We start from the raw sequence: 16769 nt of genomic DNA on the forward strand, positions 1-16769 counted from the left end.
GGACCGCTGCAAAAGAAGAGACGGTGACACTCACCCATGGGACAGGGGAGGGGCACACAATTATGTGTTAAACTAGTAGTGAGAAAACAAAAGAGTGACAATGCCTTCAACCCAATGAGCAGATCACAGACATATTCCCACAGCTGAGGGAGCCTTGGTACTCAAGTGATCTGACAGCTAAATGACTGTTGGATAATAGACCAATGTTGAATCCCATACTGATGATGTCTGGAAATTGCTACAAGAAATCTGCTGAAGATACAAAGATGGGAAGGGTAGCATCAAATGTCAAAAACCACATGTAGCCTTGCGAAAACAATGGAGGAGTCCATCCAAGCTATGAGTTCTGTTGTTTCACAATTACAAGAGTTCATGCCTTCATCCACAGTGAGAAAGAAATAAAAGAGATATCTAAATTGCATATCATCAACCACCCACTACACAGGTTGATGACCCAAATACTGAAGCTTTCATTCTGAAAAGGAACCATACATCTGGAGCAAATTATACACATCCAATGATCTCAACACATAACATACTACTTATGAACCTATACTAATGACTTGTAATAGCTGAATAAGGACTGGATCATAGGTTTTGTCATAGGTTCACAAGGCATTATCTGACTGCATAGTAACAATTATTATATATCACCCTTGCACATGTTCTCGAAAAAGGGTTCCCATTTGTAAAATGCATTAAAAGGAGGACCATTATATTAGTTACGAGACATCATGACATGTAATGTTTTGGTACGCAACTACTTACTTGACTTCAATCATACTGTCTGTGATATAGGGTCAATGTAGCTAGGCAGTTATGTGCCTGCAATGAGCAGTAACATGAGAAGCAGAGAACCCATATTATGTGTATTAGCCTCTGATTTATAGCCTTGTAAATAGTTAGTACTGTAAATAAACTTCAGCTATCTGAGTCAATAAGAGCCTACCTGTAGTATATATTACAAAGGCTAACATATCATAAAACACAAACAGCGTAATATCTCAAACACAAGGAATTGTAAATGTTATAACTTACCTGATTAGGTTATCTTATTTTACTGATTGTTACATAATCTGTGATTTGTAAATAAATTGTATATTGAGAGTTTGGGTTCCTGTGTTGAATTAGTCACTGATGATTTATCTCTGTGTTTGAATTTAGTAAGTAACCTGTATTTCTTTACCCAAGGTGAGTTAAAAAGAAAACAGTTTTTGAAGCACAATGTAAGATGTAAGTTTTTGAAGCTTAGCTTTAGAGTGAATGGATTTTGCACTCAAGTCATGGACTTTTGTTTATTTTAGTTTGCCTTGTAATCCAACAAGGCAAATAATAGGGCCTGAATATTTATCAGAGACTTATAGATTTTTTTTAAGTGAAACACCCATAACTTTGAGAGAATGCCTTTTGGTTTAAGCTTTTTACTTTGAATATGGCAGTCCCATGAAGTTCTTTGAATAGCAAGGCTCCTGATTAGGGCAAAAAATGTGGTGAACTAGGTTCCTATGGAGTGAGGAGTTTGTTTTATTTCAAGACCAGAAGTGTTGGGATAAAACCCTGCACAGGCTACTTGAAGCTGTCCATATTTAAGCTCAGGAGTATGATCGATCAGGAGGAAGCTTTCTCCAGGACCACCTAGGCACCAAAATCTCTAGTGACTTAATTCTACCACAATGTAAGATGCTTGGGTTCTGGTTTAAGTATTATATAAGTAGTGTTTTGGCTTCTGTATATTTTTGATACTTTACAAAATTCAATTCAATTTATAATGTTTTGGAATGAATAGCATCAACTTAGTGTGTTAAAAATGATTTCATTTAATCAATCATTTGGTGGTTTGGTTCACTCTGTTTTTCTTTTCATTTATTTTGGTAGTAAAGTCTGTTTGATTATTAATGCAAAATCTGCAACATTGCATGTTTATGTTTTCGTGAATGGCCGCTTCATGAAAACCAAAACAAATGCAAGTACAATCTGTCAAGCCAGGTGTTGTTTCAAAATGTAAAATTAATAAGTAGAAGCAGGAATAGGCCATTCAGCATTTCAAGCCTGCTCTGCCATTCAATAGGATCATGTCTGATCACAGATTCATAGAGTCATAGGGACAGACACCTGCCATTCACTTTATTTATACTCATCATGAGTTTAGAGGCTTCTAAAAGGTCACCCCTCGAACTCTGGCACTCCAGTAAAAAAAGTCCCAACATATAAAACCTCTCTTTATACCTCAAACCCTCCATTTCAGGCAACATCCTGGTAAATCTCTTTTGAACATGCCCCAGCTTAATAGTATCCTTCCTATAACAGGGCAACCAGAATAAGAGACAGTTATCCAGAAGAGGCCCCACCAATGTCCTGTACAACCTAAACATAACATCCCAAGTCCTACAGTCAAAGGTCTGAGCAATGTAGCCCTGTGCAATGTAGAGCAATGTGCTCCTGAGATGCTGCTTGGCCTGCTGTGTTCATCCAGCTTCACACTTTATTATCTTGGATTCTCCAGCATCTGCAGTTCCCATTATCTCTAATGTCATATTCCTGCTTGATCCCCATACTCTTTTATGCATTTAAAATATTCAAGGACTTTGCCCGCACAGCCTTCTGTGATAGAGAATTGACTTATCTGGAATAATATCAACTGGAGTTATATATTTATAAACACATTTGTTTCCTTGAGACTCCAAAGATATACTCATTTCCTAACCAGAAAATTGTTACCATCTCATTGCTTTAAGCCAGAATAACCTCCATCAGGTTTTTCAATGGGTTTGCAGTCTGTTTTATTGCTCATCATTATGCATTGGCATTATGCGTGCTTATATTTTCCCAGGGGATGCTATACATGAGGTCATATTTCTATAGACTGATTATTATTTGTCATATTCATAAAGGTTAAATCAGAGAGTAATGCTATCATTTTACAATGAGTTAGGAGTTTAAAATGTTGTCTTTTATTGGATTAGTAGGTGCACACTTGTGCCTCCAGTTGAAAACATGGTTCAAAGCTCATTCCAAAGTTCTGAATACATAATCTAGGTTTTTAATATAGTAAGCTCTGAAAAATTTAGTGACAGATGGAGGATTAATGCTGGTGAAATGGATGGATTATAAGCTTGTAAGCCACAAGAGTAGAAGCAGGCCATTCAACCCATCAACTCTGTTCAACGATTCAATTAAATTGTGGTTGATCAGATGATGCTTAACTCCACTCACTTTTTATTCATAACTCTTGATTTTCTTATTGATTAAAAATGTGTCCACCTCAGCCTTGAGTATACTGAATGAGACAATTTCTACCGCCCTTTATGGTAAAGAATCCCACAAGTTCACGATGCTCTGAAAGAAAAAAAACCAAATGAAGATATGAATAGGAAGATGGTGGATGAAGTATAATAGAATTTCATGGTATCAGATCATAAACCTAGATCTATTACTTATATACTGAATTTTCAATTACAACATATAGCCTAACGATAGCTGCGGAGGCAAATTAAGGGCTTGTTTTGGGAGAGATGCTCTGGAGCATCACATCTGGCAAGATGTCAAAGAAGCTTTAAAGGGATGGACTTTTATAAAAGGATGAAATACATTACAAACTGAACAGGAATAGGACTGTGTGCATGCTGGGAGAAGTCTGAGCTTAAATCATGTTTTGTGTTTTCCTTTTTCAAGAGGTTCTAAGACTGGAGTTAGAAGCTGGTCCAACTTTACTCTGTGTGCTTTCTGAAAGAAGAAGTGTGAGAGAGCTGACTGGCTCATTTATGCCATTGGACTGAGGTACTTGTGTGTAGTAGGCTCAGTCTGAGTCCAATGTGCTGAGTTGAAGAAATATCACTACATTTTGCTTAAGAGAACATTTTTGCTCTGAGTGCTACTGCCACCAAGCAAGTCAAATGGAATCAAACCAAAACCCTCTCTCAGTTTGAATGCTGCCAACTAGCAACCATCAAAGGGAATAAGGCAAAGATTATTAAGGTTCCATTATCTACTCTTCATGATTAACTCAGAGACTGACTCAATTCTTATTTCAAATCTGTTTTATGTTGCATTATTATCTCTTCTTACACTTAATAAGTAACAAACTCACACTTTAATTAACTCGCAAAAGTCTGATTAAATTGGCTCCTTTAAAACATCAATTCATTTGTTCTGGGAGGAAGATATCCATAAGGATATCTTTTGAATTAACTTTGTTGTAGCCATTATGGATCAGACATAACTCCCTCAAAATACATTAAAAATATTGTCTTGACCTAACTTTTTCTTATTTAAATAGTAAGTGCCAGATGTTGCATTCCGGATACAATTTGATTGGTCAAACGAGCAGATGTGAAGAAAAATGCACGTTTTTCATACACTTGTCGTTAAAATACAAAAAAAATTGAAATAACTACTCTACTGAAAAACTTAACAGAATAATATATTAATTTACTACTAAATGGTAACTATTCCAATACATTAACATCCCATACATACACTTTTGGCAAAAAGCAAGTTCAGAAAAATTGATTTAAAACTAAAAGAACTGCAAATGCTGTACATGAAAACAAAATTGCTGGTAAAGCTCTGCAGATCTGGCAGCATCTGTGAAGGAAAAAAAGATTTAGCAATTCAGGTCCAGTGACCATTCCTCAGAACAGTTCGGAGGAAGGGTCACCAAATCCTTCATAGATGCTGCCTAACCTGCTGAGCTTTACCAGCAACTTTTTTTTTGTTTCAGAAAAACTGATTGTCTTACACGCAATTCTCCCCAGAAAATAACATTAGGATAAAACTCTGAGAAAGAGAGGAGCAGGGAGAGATGTGCTGCAGTTTGCAAATCCAGCTTCCAGGCGCAGCCACTGCCACTACTAAAAACCTAAAACTAAAAATCCTGGTTCTGTGGGAGCTCGCTCCACCTATTCAGGCTGCTTCACAAGGACACCAAAAATCATAAGTACAACAAACTCACTGACCCCTGCCACCCACAAGAGGATTCCTGCGCCTCCCAAATCCCGACTCTGTCCCTGCCCCTCCCCCACCATGCACCCGCCGCCATTGACCATGAGGGCACGGCCGGAGACTCCACCGATGACGTCACACCCGCATCCGCCGGCCACACCACTTCCGGGACCGCTGCTGCAGTCACCGCCTCCACTTCCACTTACAACACCTCACACACCACCCTCACCGCAGCTGCTGCCGCCCACCCTGATCCTCTAACGGGCGATGGAACCCCGCCCACGGCCGACGCCGACGGAACCCCGCCCACGGCCAACGACCTCATCGCTCCGCCCACAACCTCCACAGCCAGCAACCCCAGAGAAGACAGCCATACTGAACCCTGCTGCATCTTCACCATCCCCCCAGACCTCCCACTGACTGAGGACGAACGGTCAGTCCTTAGTAAGGGGCTCACCTTTGCCCCCCTACAACCACACATCAACCAGTCACGATTGGACATAGAACAGTTTTTCCGCCGCCTTCGCCTCCACGCTTACTTCTTCAACCGGGAACCTAACCCTCCCTCCACTGACCCCTTCACCCGCTTCCAACACAAGTCCTCCTCCTGGACACGACCCCCAGGCCTCCTACCCTCCCTCGACCTCTTCATCTCTAACTGCCGTCGAGACATTAACCGCCTCAACCTCTCCACCCCTCTCACCCACTCCAACCTCTTCCCCGCAGAACGGACAGCCCTCCGCTCCCTCCGCTCCAACCCCAACCTCACCATCAAACCCGCAGACAAGGGTGGCGCAGTGGTAGTATGGCGCAATGACCTCTACATCGCCAAGGCCAGATGCCAACTCTCCGACGCCATCTGCTACCGCCCCCTCGATCATGACCCCACACTCGAGCACCAAACCATCATCTCCAACACCATCCACAACCTCACCACCCCAGTGATCTCCCACCCACAGCCTCCAACCTCATTGTTCCCCAACCCCGCATGGCCCGCTTCTGTCTCCTTCCCAAAATCCACAAACCTGCCTGCCCTGGTCGACCAATCGTCTCAGCCTGCTCCTGCCCCACCGAACTCATCTCTACCTGTCTGGACTCCATTTTCTCCCTTGTGGTCCAGGAACTCCCTACCTACGTCCATGACACCACCCACGCCCTCCACCTCCTCCAGGACTTCCTATTCCCTGGCCCCCAACACCTCATTTTCACCATGGACGTCCAGTTCCTATACACCTGCATTCCGCATGCAGATGGCCTCGAGGCCCTCCGCTTCTTCCTGTCCCGCAGGCCCGACCAGTCCCCCTTCCACCGACACCCTCATCCGCCTAGCCGAACTCGTCCTTACCCTCAACAACTTCTCTTTCTATTCCTCCCACTTCCTACAGACTAAGGGGTGACCATGGGCACCCGCATGGGCCCCAGCTATGCCTGCCTCTTAGTAAGTTGCGTGGAACAGTCCCTCTTCCGCACCTACACAGGCCCCAAACACCACCCCTTCCTCCGTTACATTGATGACTGTATCGGCGCCGCCTCTTGCTCCCCAGAGAAGCTCGAACAGTTCATCCACTTCACCAACACCTTCCACCCCAACCTCAAGTTCACCTGGGCCATCTCCAACACATCCCTCACCTTCCTGGATCTCTCAGTCTCCATCTCAGGCAACCAGCGAGTAACTGATGTCCATTTCAAGCCCACCGACTCCCACAGCTACCTAGAATACACCTCCTCCCACTCACCCTCCTGCAAAAATTCCATCCCCTATTCCCAATTCCTCCACCTCCGCCGCATCTGCTCCCACGACACGACATTCCACTCCCGCACATCCCAGATGTCCAAGTTCTTCAAATACCGCAACTTTGCCCCCACAGTGGTTGAGAACGCCCTTGACCGCATCTCCCGCATTTCCCGCAACACATCCCTCACACCCCACCCCCGCCACAACCGCCCAAAGAGGATCCCCCTCGTTCTCACACACCACCCCACCAACCTCCGGATACAATGCATCATCCTCCGACACTTCCGCCATCTACAATCCGACCCCACCACCCAAGACATTTTTCCATCCCCACCCCTGTCTGCTTTCCAGAGAGACCACTCTCTCCGTGACTCTGTTGTTCACTCCACGCTGCCCTCCAACCCCACCACACCCGGCACCTTCCCCTGCAACCGCAGGAAATGCTACACTTGCCCCCACACCTCCTCCCTCACCCCTATCCCAGGCCCCAAGATGACTTTCCACATTAAGCAGAGGTTCACCTGCACATCTGCCAATGTGGTATACTGCATCCACTGTAGCCGGTGTGGCTTCCTCCACATTGGGGAAACCAAGCAGAGGCTTGGGGACCGCTTTTCAGAACACCTCCGCTCGGTTCGCAATAAATAACTGTACCTCCCAGTCGCAAACCATTTCCACTCCCCCTCCCATTCTTTAGATGACATGTCCATCATGGACCTCCTGCAGTGCCACAATGATGCCACCCGAAGGTTGCAGGAACAGCAACTCATATTCCGCTTGGGAACCCTGCAGCCCAATGGTATCAATGTGGACTTCACCAGCTTCAAAATCTCCCCTTCCCCCACCACATCCCTAAACCAGCCCAGTTCGTCCCCTCCCCCCACTGCACCACACAACCAGCCCAGCTCTTCCCCCCCACCCACTGCATCCCAAAGCCAGTCCAACCTGTCTCTGCCTCCCTAACCTGTTCTTCCTCTCACCCATCCCTTCCTCCCACCCCAAGCCGCACGTCCATCTCCTACCTACTAACCTACTCCACCTCCTTGACCTGTCCGTCTTCCCTGGAGTGACCTATCCCCTCCCTACCTCCCCACCTATACTCTCCTCTCCACCTATCTTCTTTTCTCTCCATCTTCGGTCCGCCTCTCCCTCTCTCGCTATTTATTCCAGAACCCTCACCCCATCCCCCTCTCTGATGAAGGGTCTAGGCCCGAAACGTCAGCTTTTGTGCTCCTGAGATGCTGCTGGGCCTGCTGTGTTCATCCAGCCTCATATTTCATTATCTTGGATTCTCCAGCATCTGCAGTTCCCATCATCACTGCTTCACAAGGTACTTACTTTATGTGCATTCAACAGACAGCTCAATACCTCTGGCTTAAAACCTCTTTTCAAGCAAAAAAGTAGGACAAAATTGAATCCATAGTATTGTCACAAGACCAATCAAACAAAGAGAGGGAGCTAGTTTATTCCCTTCTCACCTAGGAGTTTAACAAGTGTGGTACTCCTGCTGTAACCAACATAACCTGGGCAACCTCATCTAGGATCAGGTTGTAACAGTTTTGGTCAGAAGAATAGGAGAGTCATTGTAAACTATGTGACGCAATTTTAAGCAGGTGAAACACTGTAATCTAGTGAACTATCTGCTTAAATCTTTAAAGGTGATAGCCTAAGTTAAGCATTGTACTTAAAGTAAAACACAGCTTCAGAAAATAAAAAAAAGAGACCTGGAATTATATAACACTTTTCATGACTACTTTATGGCCAATTATGGATTTTTGAACTTTAGTAACTGTTGTAATACAGGACACAGCCATCAGTTTGAGTACAACAGACTTCCACAGACAGCAATGCAATAATGACTGGGTCATCTGATTCTCATGGTCTTAGTTGAATGATAAACATTAGGAAGGACATTAGAGAAAAATCCACTTCAAAATAGTGTTACAAGATCTTTTACAAAACAATACCTTCAATAGTGCCATAGCGCTTAATCCATCACAGGAGTAAGATTTTCTGTGTGCTTGGGATCCTGAAGTCAGAGTTGAACACACGTCATCCTGACAAAGAGATGAGTATGCCACTGTGGGACACAACCGATGTTCTTTAATAAAGCGATCAAGTGTAAATAATAGAAATTCTGCTGAAACTTAATGATTACTGATTGAGACCTAGATGGAGCTTTGAATCTAATTCTAAGCACCATAGTTTAGAAAGGATGTTAAAGCTTGAGAGAGGAGACACAAAGACTTATGAGAATAACGCAGGGAAACAGGATTTTAATTACATTATGAGACTAGGTATTGAGCGGTCAGTTGAATGCACGTAAAGTAAACAGCTTGTGAAGCAGCCTGGATAGATGAAGCATGGTCCCACAGAACCAGGATTTTTAGTTTTAAGTTTTCAGTAACGTAGTCTCACACTGAAAATGTTGAGGGGAGATTCAGTAGAGGCTTGAAAGACATAAATGTTTCGGATTGAGAAATTGCTCTCCAGTGGCAGAAATGGTGACAGCCACAGGTCAAATTTAACAGGAATTGGCAAAAGAATCAAAAGAGAGATAATGAAATAATTTTTACACATCATGCCACTGTGGTCCTCCTGAAAGGTTTCTGGAAGCAGGTCAGCTACAACTTTCAAACGGGAATAATAAAAGGGAAACCTCAGCAGGTCTATGTGGAAAGGTTAAGTCTTGGCACTAATCTAGTTCTTCAAAGACGCAGAGTCAAATGGCTTCCTCCTGTGCTGTTCAATCTATGACCCAGTGTTAGTTTTGTCAAGTACTGAGAGAAGGCTGTGTGGTTGGCTGTACCATCTTTCTGGTTGACACAGCAAGATGAGGCCCTGCCAGCTCTTTCAAATGGATGTTCAGGATTTCATTGTACTTGCTGCAGAATGTAATTGAGTTGTCTAGAATCCTGGTCAATATTTAGGACATAACCAATTTGAGGAAAACAGGTAAACTCAATTCTTAACTCACTTTTGTTGTGGAACTTTGTGTGCACAACTTACTCTCATGTCAGTCAGCAGACACCAAGCATAAGCCTTCTGTTGGTTCATCCCTGTGATTTAATTTTCCATTCTATGAGGGAACTTTTTCTTCTCCCCTGCACATGGTATTATTGACCTAACCTGTTTACTCATCCTGATCTTATAACCTGTTGTCAAACAGGCCCATCCTGGAACCAGATTCTTGCATTGTTATGATTTTTATTTGATGCACTACGAAACTGTTGTACTTTAAGCAGATTTATTTCCAGAGTGGGTTCTCACAAGTATTCAGATCAGATTTGCACTTGTGTTTACACTTTTAAATGCCACTATAAATAACAAGTTGTATTTCGTGCTAATACATGCATTCTTGGAGGACCCATTCCTCTTGGAGGAATGCCTGAATTTGGGTAGATGGACAATTTTATGTTGACCTACTTTTCAATCTGTTGTATTCTGCAGCAACCTCTATTTTTTTCAAGTTCTGATATTCACCTGTGCAGCAGTTCTGGTTGCATTGTAGAACTATTCATTCACTACACATATCCAAGCTGTGCCAATTTAGTTTGTCCTACTGCATTGACACAATGTTCCTCAGGTGACTTTTGTTCCATTGCATGAAATTAATATTTTCGCTTCTATGATCCTGCCAGTTCTTGTGTACAGATTACATTTGCCACCTTTAAAATGCCACATTGTTCACACAGTTCTTTTTTTTTGCCTTCATCCCTTATGAATTGTTTCAGATGTCTCATTTCATTGTCTCTATTTCCTCTGGTTCAATTTTCTTTATCCCTTCGCCCTATACTTTTATGTTTAGAGGATGTTTTCAATTCATCTGTATCTAGTGTCAACTCTTGCTTGAAAAGCAGTTTTTTTCCTGAGACAGTTATCAGGTTCTCCATAAATGACCCTGTCTATTATTTTGTTCCATTCATATCATTTGCAGTATTTCCTTGATTCTTTTGTATTTACATTTTCTCATTTTTTTTCCAGCTATGTCAGCCATTTACCACATTGTATTTAAGACTGCTTTGTCTTTCAAACTTATCATTGCATCGAAAACCACATTCTTGCCAGCCTGTCAATTATTGTCATTATAAATATTGAGAATTCCCCTTCTCAATAACATTTCAAAAATTGGGGGCTTTCAAGTGTTCACTATTTACTTCAAGTTCTATTTCTGCCAGAAAGTAATTGAAAACATCATTAATATATTATGCATATTTTTGCAAGATATTCAACCAGTTAATGTTGAAGTAGATGTTGCAACTTCTCTGTATGGCTTCCTTATTTTTCCACAAAGTTCATATTTTAACAGCACTTTTTGTGAAACTTTATTCCCTGTGTTCTTCTATCACTAACTACTCCAAAACTGGGCAGAACTTTAATGAACAAGGAGGTGTCTATTCAAGTGTAAGCAGAGTTTAGCTCTCGAGAAAATACTGAAGTGCCAGAAACCCAACACGATGCTGTCCACCGCCAGCATTTACTGAGGCAAGTTTGGAGGTGGTTGGGAAACCCAACAGAGCTATCAGGAACTGAAGATGGTGATAGCCTAACACAAGATGGACAATGATCAACCCCCTTGATATGATGGAGCAATCTAAGAGGCACTGCTGACATTTCCAGGTTCCTGGAACAATTTTTCCCCTTCAAAGAGGTCTAGTTGGATTCTTAATAACCATCAAATTAATCACAATACTGAAATTCTTCACCTCTTCTGGGAATCTGCTGGAGACATCTGCAGGATTTCATGATTAATGTTTCTCTTAGATGATCAATGCCATATTTGGCCTAGGCCACATTGAATGACTCATATTTTTCTCTCGTCTATAACTTTTAACTCAGTCATTCTGCTGAAATGCAAGTCTCTTTCTCCATGGCAGTCAGGATGCCTATAACCATTTGGCCAACGCCTGGTTCCCTGGGCTTCTCTGCAAATGTGTATTGTCTTCCCCTGCCGGAGTGTGAGAAATGGAGTCAAGTCCAAAGATGGGCAGGTTAGGATGGATTGGCCATGATAAATTTTCCAATGGTTCAGGGATGTGTAGGTTAGGATGGATTGGCCATGCAGAATTGCCCATAATGTCCAGGGATATGTAGGCCAGATGGATTAACCACGGGGCATGAAGGTTACAGAGATAGGGTAGAGGGGTAGGTCTGGGTGAGATGCTCTTTGGAGGATCAGTGTTGATTTGATGGACTGAATAGTCTATTTCCACATGTAGGGATTCTACAATTCTGTGAATGCCTAGAGAGGGCATTTGTGGAGGCAAATGATGAAGGGTAGCTATGAAATGGCAGTAGGATAGAGATGAGTGTTGGGAAGCAACTGCTGTCTGAAAAACACTCACAGGAATCTGAAGATTGAGGACTGACAAAAATCACATGTAATTTGGGATGAGGTTGTGAGGATGTGGATCATGGAGTAGAGTGCAGGATTTTGGAACAAGGCCAGGAATGCGGTTCTCCATGAAACTCTTCCCAAAGTAAAATCCTCTGATGAGATAAGATGGTCTTGGATGGTGGGAGCCCTTGGCCGTTGTCTTTCTGTGCCTCCACAAATCCCATCCCAGCCGGCAGAAGGTGAAAAGCTGCTTGCACGCAACATGACGACAAATTCAGAGCCATGAATTGCCCACTTATGGGTCAGTACTACCCTGCTCAATTAACTGCCCTTCCTGCCTCCAAGTTTGCCACCAAAAACAGTGCAAGATTCTGCACTGAGTGTGAGGCTTTCCACCCGAAAGTGGGATGCCATTTCTCTGTCCTGACCTGGCAGCATCTAGGAACCTTTTGTTGGAACTGAATGCAGGGACCAGCCCCCAGATGCTGAACACTTCTGTAACTCCCAGCCACACCTGCAGAAGGAACATCCAGTGAAAGTGACCAATGGCATATCATCTCGAAGACGAGTTGTATGCTTCACACTGGAGGACAAGTACAACTACTGCATTCATTTCCAAGATGTGGAAGGGCCAGTGCTGGACTGGGGTGAACTAGGTTAAAAATCATGCAATACCAGGCTATAGTCCAACAGGTTTATTTCAAGACACAAGAGGAGAAGCAAGACTACAAAAGCTTGTGTCTTCAAATAGACCTGTCTGACTATAACCTGGTGTTGTGTGATTTTTGGCCTTGCTCATTTCCAAGTGCGATCACCTCTCCAGTATCTGATATGCATGGGGAACCATGAGTGCCAGTCAACTGAATCTGCCGAATGCATGAAAAATACTAGCGGTCGCTTGAGAACTCAACCCATTGTTGCCCTAAGATGAACGTGCAGTTTAAAAATGAGTGGATAGAACTGCTCACAAATATCAGTGTACCTGGCCACAATAGGTATCTGTGTCTTTAGTCTTGAACTAGCTTTCATAAAGCATCAGATCCCTTATACCCTTCCATTGCTAAGTTCCTGTTAGCAGGATCCCAAAGATCTGGGAATTCCCCTTCTGAATCTTGGATGCCAGTTCCATGAGAATTATGTGTGCTCAAGGCAGGATAATGGGGATTTTACTGTATTAATGTCTTGTTTCTGTCCCAGCTTCCTCCCATCACAGGAAATAATGTTTCTTTGCCAACCCTTACCACCTCCAGCAGGAACAGTTGGAGAAAATCTTCCCTGGCACTGCTTCCTTCCAGCTGTTTCCTTCCTGAAGCGTTAATGTCAGGTAGATTTAGACTTTCAGCTACATGGCAGCTACTCTTTTTGTAGCTAAAAGAAAAACAAAACTAACTGCGGATGCTGTAAAGCAGGAACAAAAGCTAAGTTGTGATCAGACATAATGGGAACTGCAGGTGCTGGAGAATCTGAGATAACAAAGTGTGAAGCTGGATGAACACAGCAGGCCTAGAGAGGGCCTGGTGAAGGGTCTAGGCCTGAAACATCAGCTTTTGTGCTCCTAAGATGCTGCTTGGCTTGTTGTGTTCATCCAGCTTCACACTTTGTTATCACAGAAGCAAAGTTGCTGGAAATGCTCAGCAGGTCTGGCAGCATCTGTGAAGGAAAAAACAGAGTTAGCATTTTGGGTCCAGTGCCCCTTTCTCAGAACTCCGAACCCTAAATGTTAACTCTCTTTTTTCCTTCAACGATGCTGCCAGATCTGCTGAGCTTTTCCATCAACTTTGTTTTTGTTCCTGTTTTGTAGCTGTTTGCAAGCTGCCTGGTGCACTTTACATCCAATTGGGCAGCCTGCTGCCTGTCTTTGGATGTCTGGGATAACCATTCTGTGTCCCAGAACTGACATGTCTTCAGACCCAAATGTTCCACTGAGAATAATAAGGCAGGTATTGCGGCATAGGAAGATCAGTTTAGAGGGCAGGATGGGGATGGCACTTGCCATTGGTGGGACCTTAATTCAATTGGGCACAGGTTGCATGAGTAAGTGAGTGATTATTGCCTTTGCCAAGTGGGTCAACAAAAGCACACTAGATGGTTTGTCCACATGGCATGTCCCCTGCCTACCTTTCCATTGCTGAAAGAATATTAGTAACAGCAGAATAAGGCACTTGAGCTATTCTCAATGGGCCACTTGAAGACCTGGGTTGGTCTCAAAGCAAGAAGGCTGACCTTGACTTATTTCAAAGGGGAGAGGTGCAGTTGATGAAATGATAGGTTCTCCATCTCACCCCTTACAAGGCAAACTTGTGTGTCTGGAACTATGTCAATCAAATTGATTAATTACTTATGATATTACCAGGTACTGATTACAAAAGTGAAATATCTTTTACTTGCACAGTCGAACTGATATGACATGCACACTCAAGTCAAGTAGGCAGTTAAATTTCTGCAACATTTATTATTAATTTGAACATGCTGACTGTATTTATTTCTATTAATACTTTTCTGGGGGAGGAGCTGTGCTGTTGGACCTGGGCCAGAGCGTGCAGCTGGATGATGAAGTACTAAATTTCATACTATCCTTCCACAGATTAAGGACTGCTGCTTATGGCCTTTTCTTTCAAAGTTTTGTTAAATTAGCAGTCTGCTGCTCTTGGTTATGAAAATAATTATGTTGCAGCAACTATGTGCTGAAGGAAAAAAGTCCTGTGCTTACTGTATAATCATTGGGATGTCCAAAACTTCTGATAAATTTCCAAAGTAGTAAATTTTATATGAAACATTTTGAGCAATGGGGAATCAATTTAGATCAGCAAGCAGAGAAGAAATGGATCTAGTGATGCTGACCTTATTGATGGTCAAAACCAGGTCCATGGGAGAAATTCAACCAAATTAAGTGCCTGAACTGACCAGCATCTGACATTCCCTGGGATTTAAGCACTCCATACGTGAAGTCCTGCAATTGTGCCCCTGTCAGTGCTGCATGTCAAGTGCTCCTAGGCTAGGCATTAATAGTAGGTCTCTTGTTGAAACATCATTCTAGGTGGTCATCATAGCAGTGGGGCTGAAGGCAGGAGGGATGTTTGTTTTTCCGACAATGAGACAAAGGGAGGGAATGACTTTTTTGGAAGTGAATGTAAGAGCGGTTATGGTGATACATGAATGGGAGCTTTGGTAAGGTGTTCCTATTGAGTGAATAGAGGGCAGAGGAAAGTAGAGGATTTTGGGAGGGTGAAAGCCATTGAGTGAACATGATGCCTGCAGTAATGAAAGTTGGAGTCTGTGCCTTGCTGAGATGTGTATTCACTGGCAGAATTAGAGTGAGTTGTGGTCCTGTGAGTGGGAGATAGCAGAGAGATGTTGGAATTTAGTCTCATGGAGTGCAAGGAATAGATAATCACCTTCCTATAGAGCCGGGCATCCCACTTTACTCAGGATGTAGCACTGACCTGAGCTACCATCTGTGACCAGGCTGACTGGGTTGGATAACATGACCTCATGTAGTGGTTACCTGAACAAAGGCCTGCATTCCTTTTCACTACCATCAATACCTCCAGGTCCCTATCCAACAAACAGAAAGCAAATTTGCCTTTCCCCTGGACCATCATTGAATAATACAGGTTGAGCACCATGGTCTGAGGGTCATTTCTTTATTCCAATGCCTGAAGTGGTTTGCAGCTGGATTTTGAACAAGGAAGCCAGGCAGTGGTTAATGCTATTGGCTCTTTAACCATACAATTCTCTGAGGAGGGCACCCAAGAGCTGATTGCACAAATGACCAGGTGAAGCCCAAAAGTTTACATGAGAAAAGCCGCTCTGAGAAATGGTGAACCAGGTATGATGAATCTCACTCAACAAAATACATTAAACTGAAAATAACAATAGCTATTAGCTCCATATTAACTCCACAATTTACAAGGCCCAAAATTAAGCAGGTTCCAGTCTCATGGAATATCCAGATTTTTGTACGTTTAAAGTTTGAGGAACGGATTTTAAAAATAGCAAGTTTTTCTGAGAGATAGAAAAGTTCCATGTATGGAACAAGTGCTGCAGATATAGGAGACGCAGTATTCCTCATTCTTGTATTCTGACATGAATAATCAGTACACTGTCTTGATATGACTAGACTTAAATACACGAGGGCTGTAAAAGCGTAGATGCAGCATATACAATGGTACTTTGCTTCCCAGTGTCATTCCGGTGTGGGAATGAATAAAACATGAATGAGATTGATTAATACATTGTTGCAACGTGCCCATTTAATGTTTCTGGATTTCACCTTTTCAAATTTACAGCATGTTTTGCGAGTCTGTTGAATCATGTTAAATAGCTGTCATTCTTTCCTTTTTTTGGAACTGATTACATTTTACTGTAGCAATTATTTTACCAATGATGTTGTGCCTAAATCAGCCAGAGAACAGTACATAGAGGCAACATAGATTAAACAATGTCTGCATCAAACATTGGTAGCCAAGCTTCCTATTAGGAATTTTCTTTGCTTTCACTGTTTTGTTTTCAAAAAACATAACATGCATTGCATTTTCTTCCTTACACAGGGTAATCTGACCTTTGATCTTCGTCAAGTTATCATACTGTGTTGCTTTTTATGAGTTTAAAAAATGTTGATAGTATTGCTATTGAATTTTATACAGTTTTATTAAAGTGTCATTATTGTGAAAGCTTATTGAAAGGAGGATAACAGCTCAAATGGAAATTTACCTGATGTCTCGTTCATTATTTTTTGTTTGCCTTTGTTGTTTT

General features: G+C 42.6%; 1 protein-coding gene across 1 annotated transcript in view; it reads left to right on the forward strand.

Moving 5' to 3' along the window:
- sntg2 (syntrophin, gamma 2) overlaps window positions 1-16769 on the forward strand; it is a 261510-nt gene that overhangs the window by 50355 nt on the left and 194386 nt on the right. The gene's annotated exons all lie outside the window — the stretch shown is intronic.

Source organism: Stegostoma tigrinum, chromosome 4, assembly GCF_030684315.1.
Source record: "Stegostoma tigrinum isolate sSteTig4 chromosome 4, sSteTig4.hap1, whole genome shotgun sequence".
Taxonomy (NCBI): domain Eukaryota; kingdom Metazoa; phylum Chordata; class Chondrichthyes; order Orectolobiformes; family Stegostomatidae; genus Stegostoma; species Stegostoma tigrinum.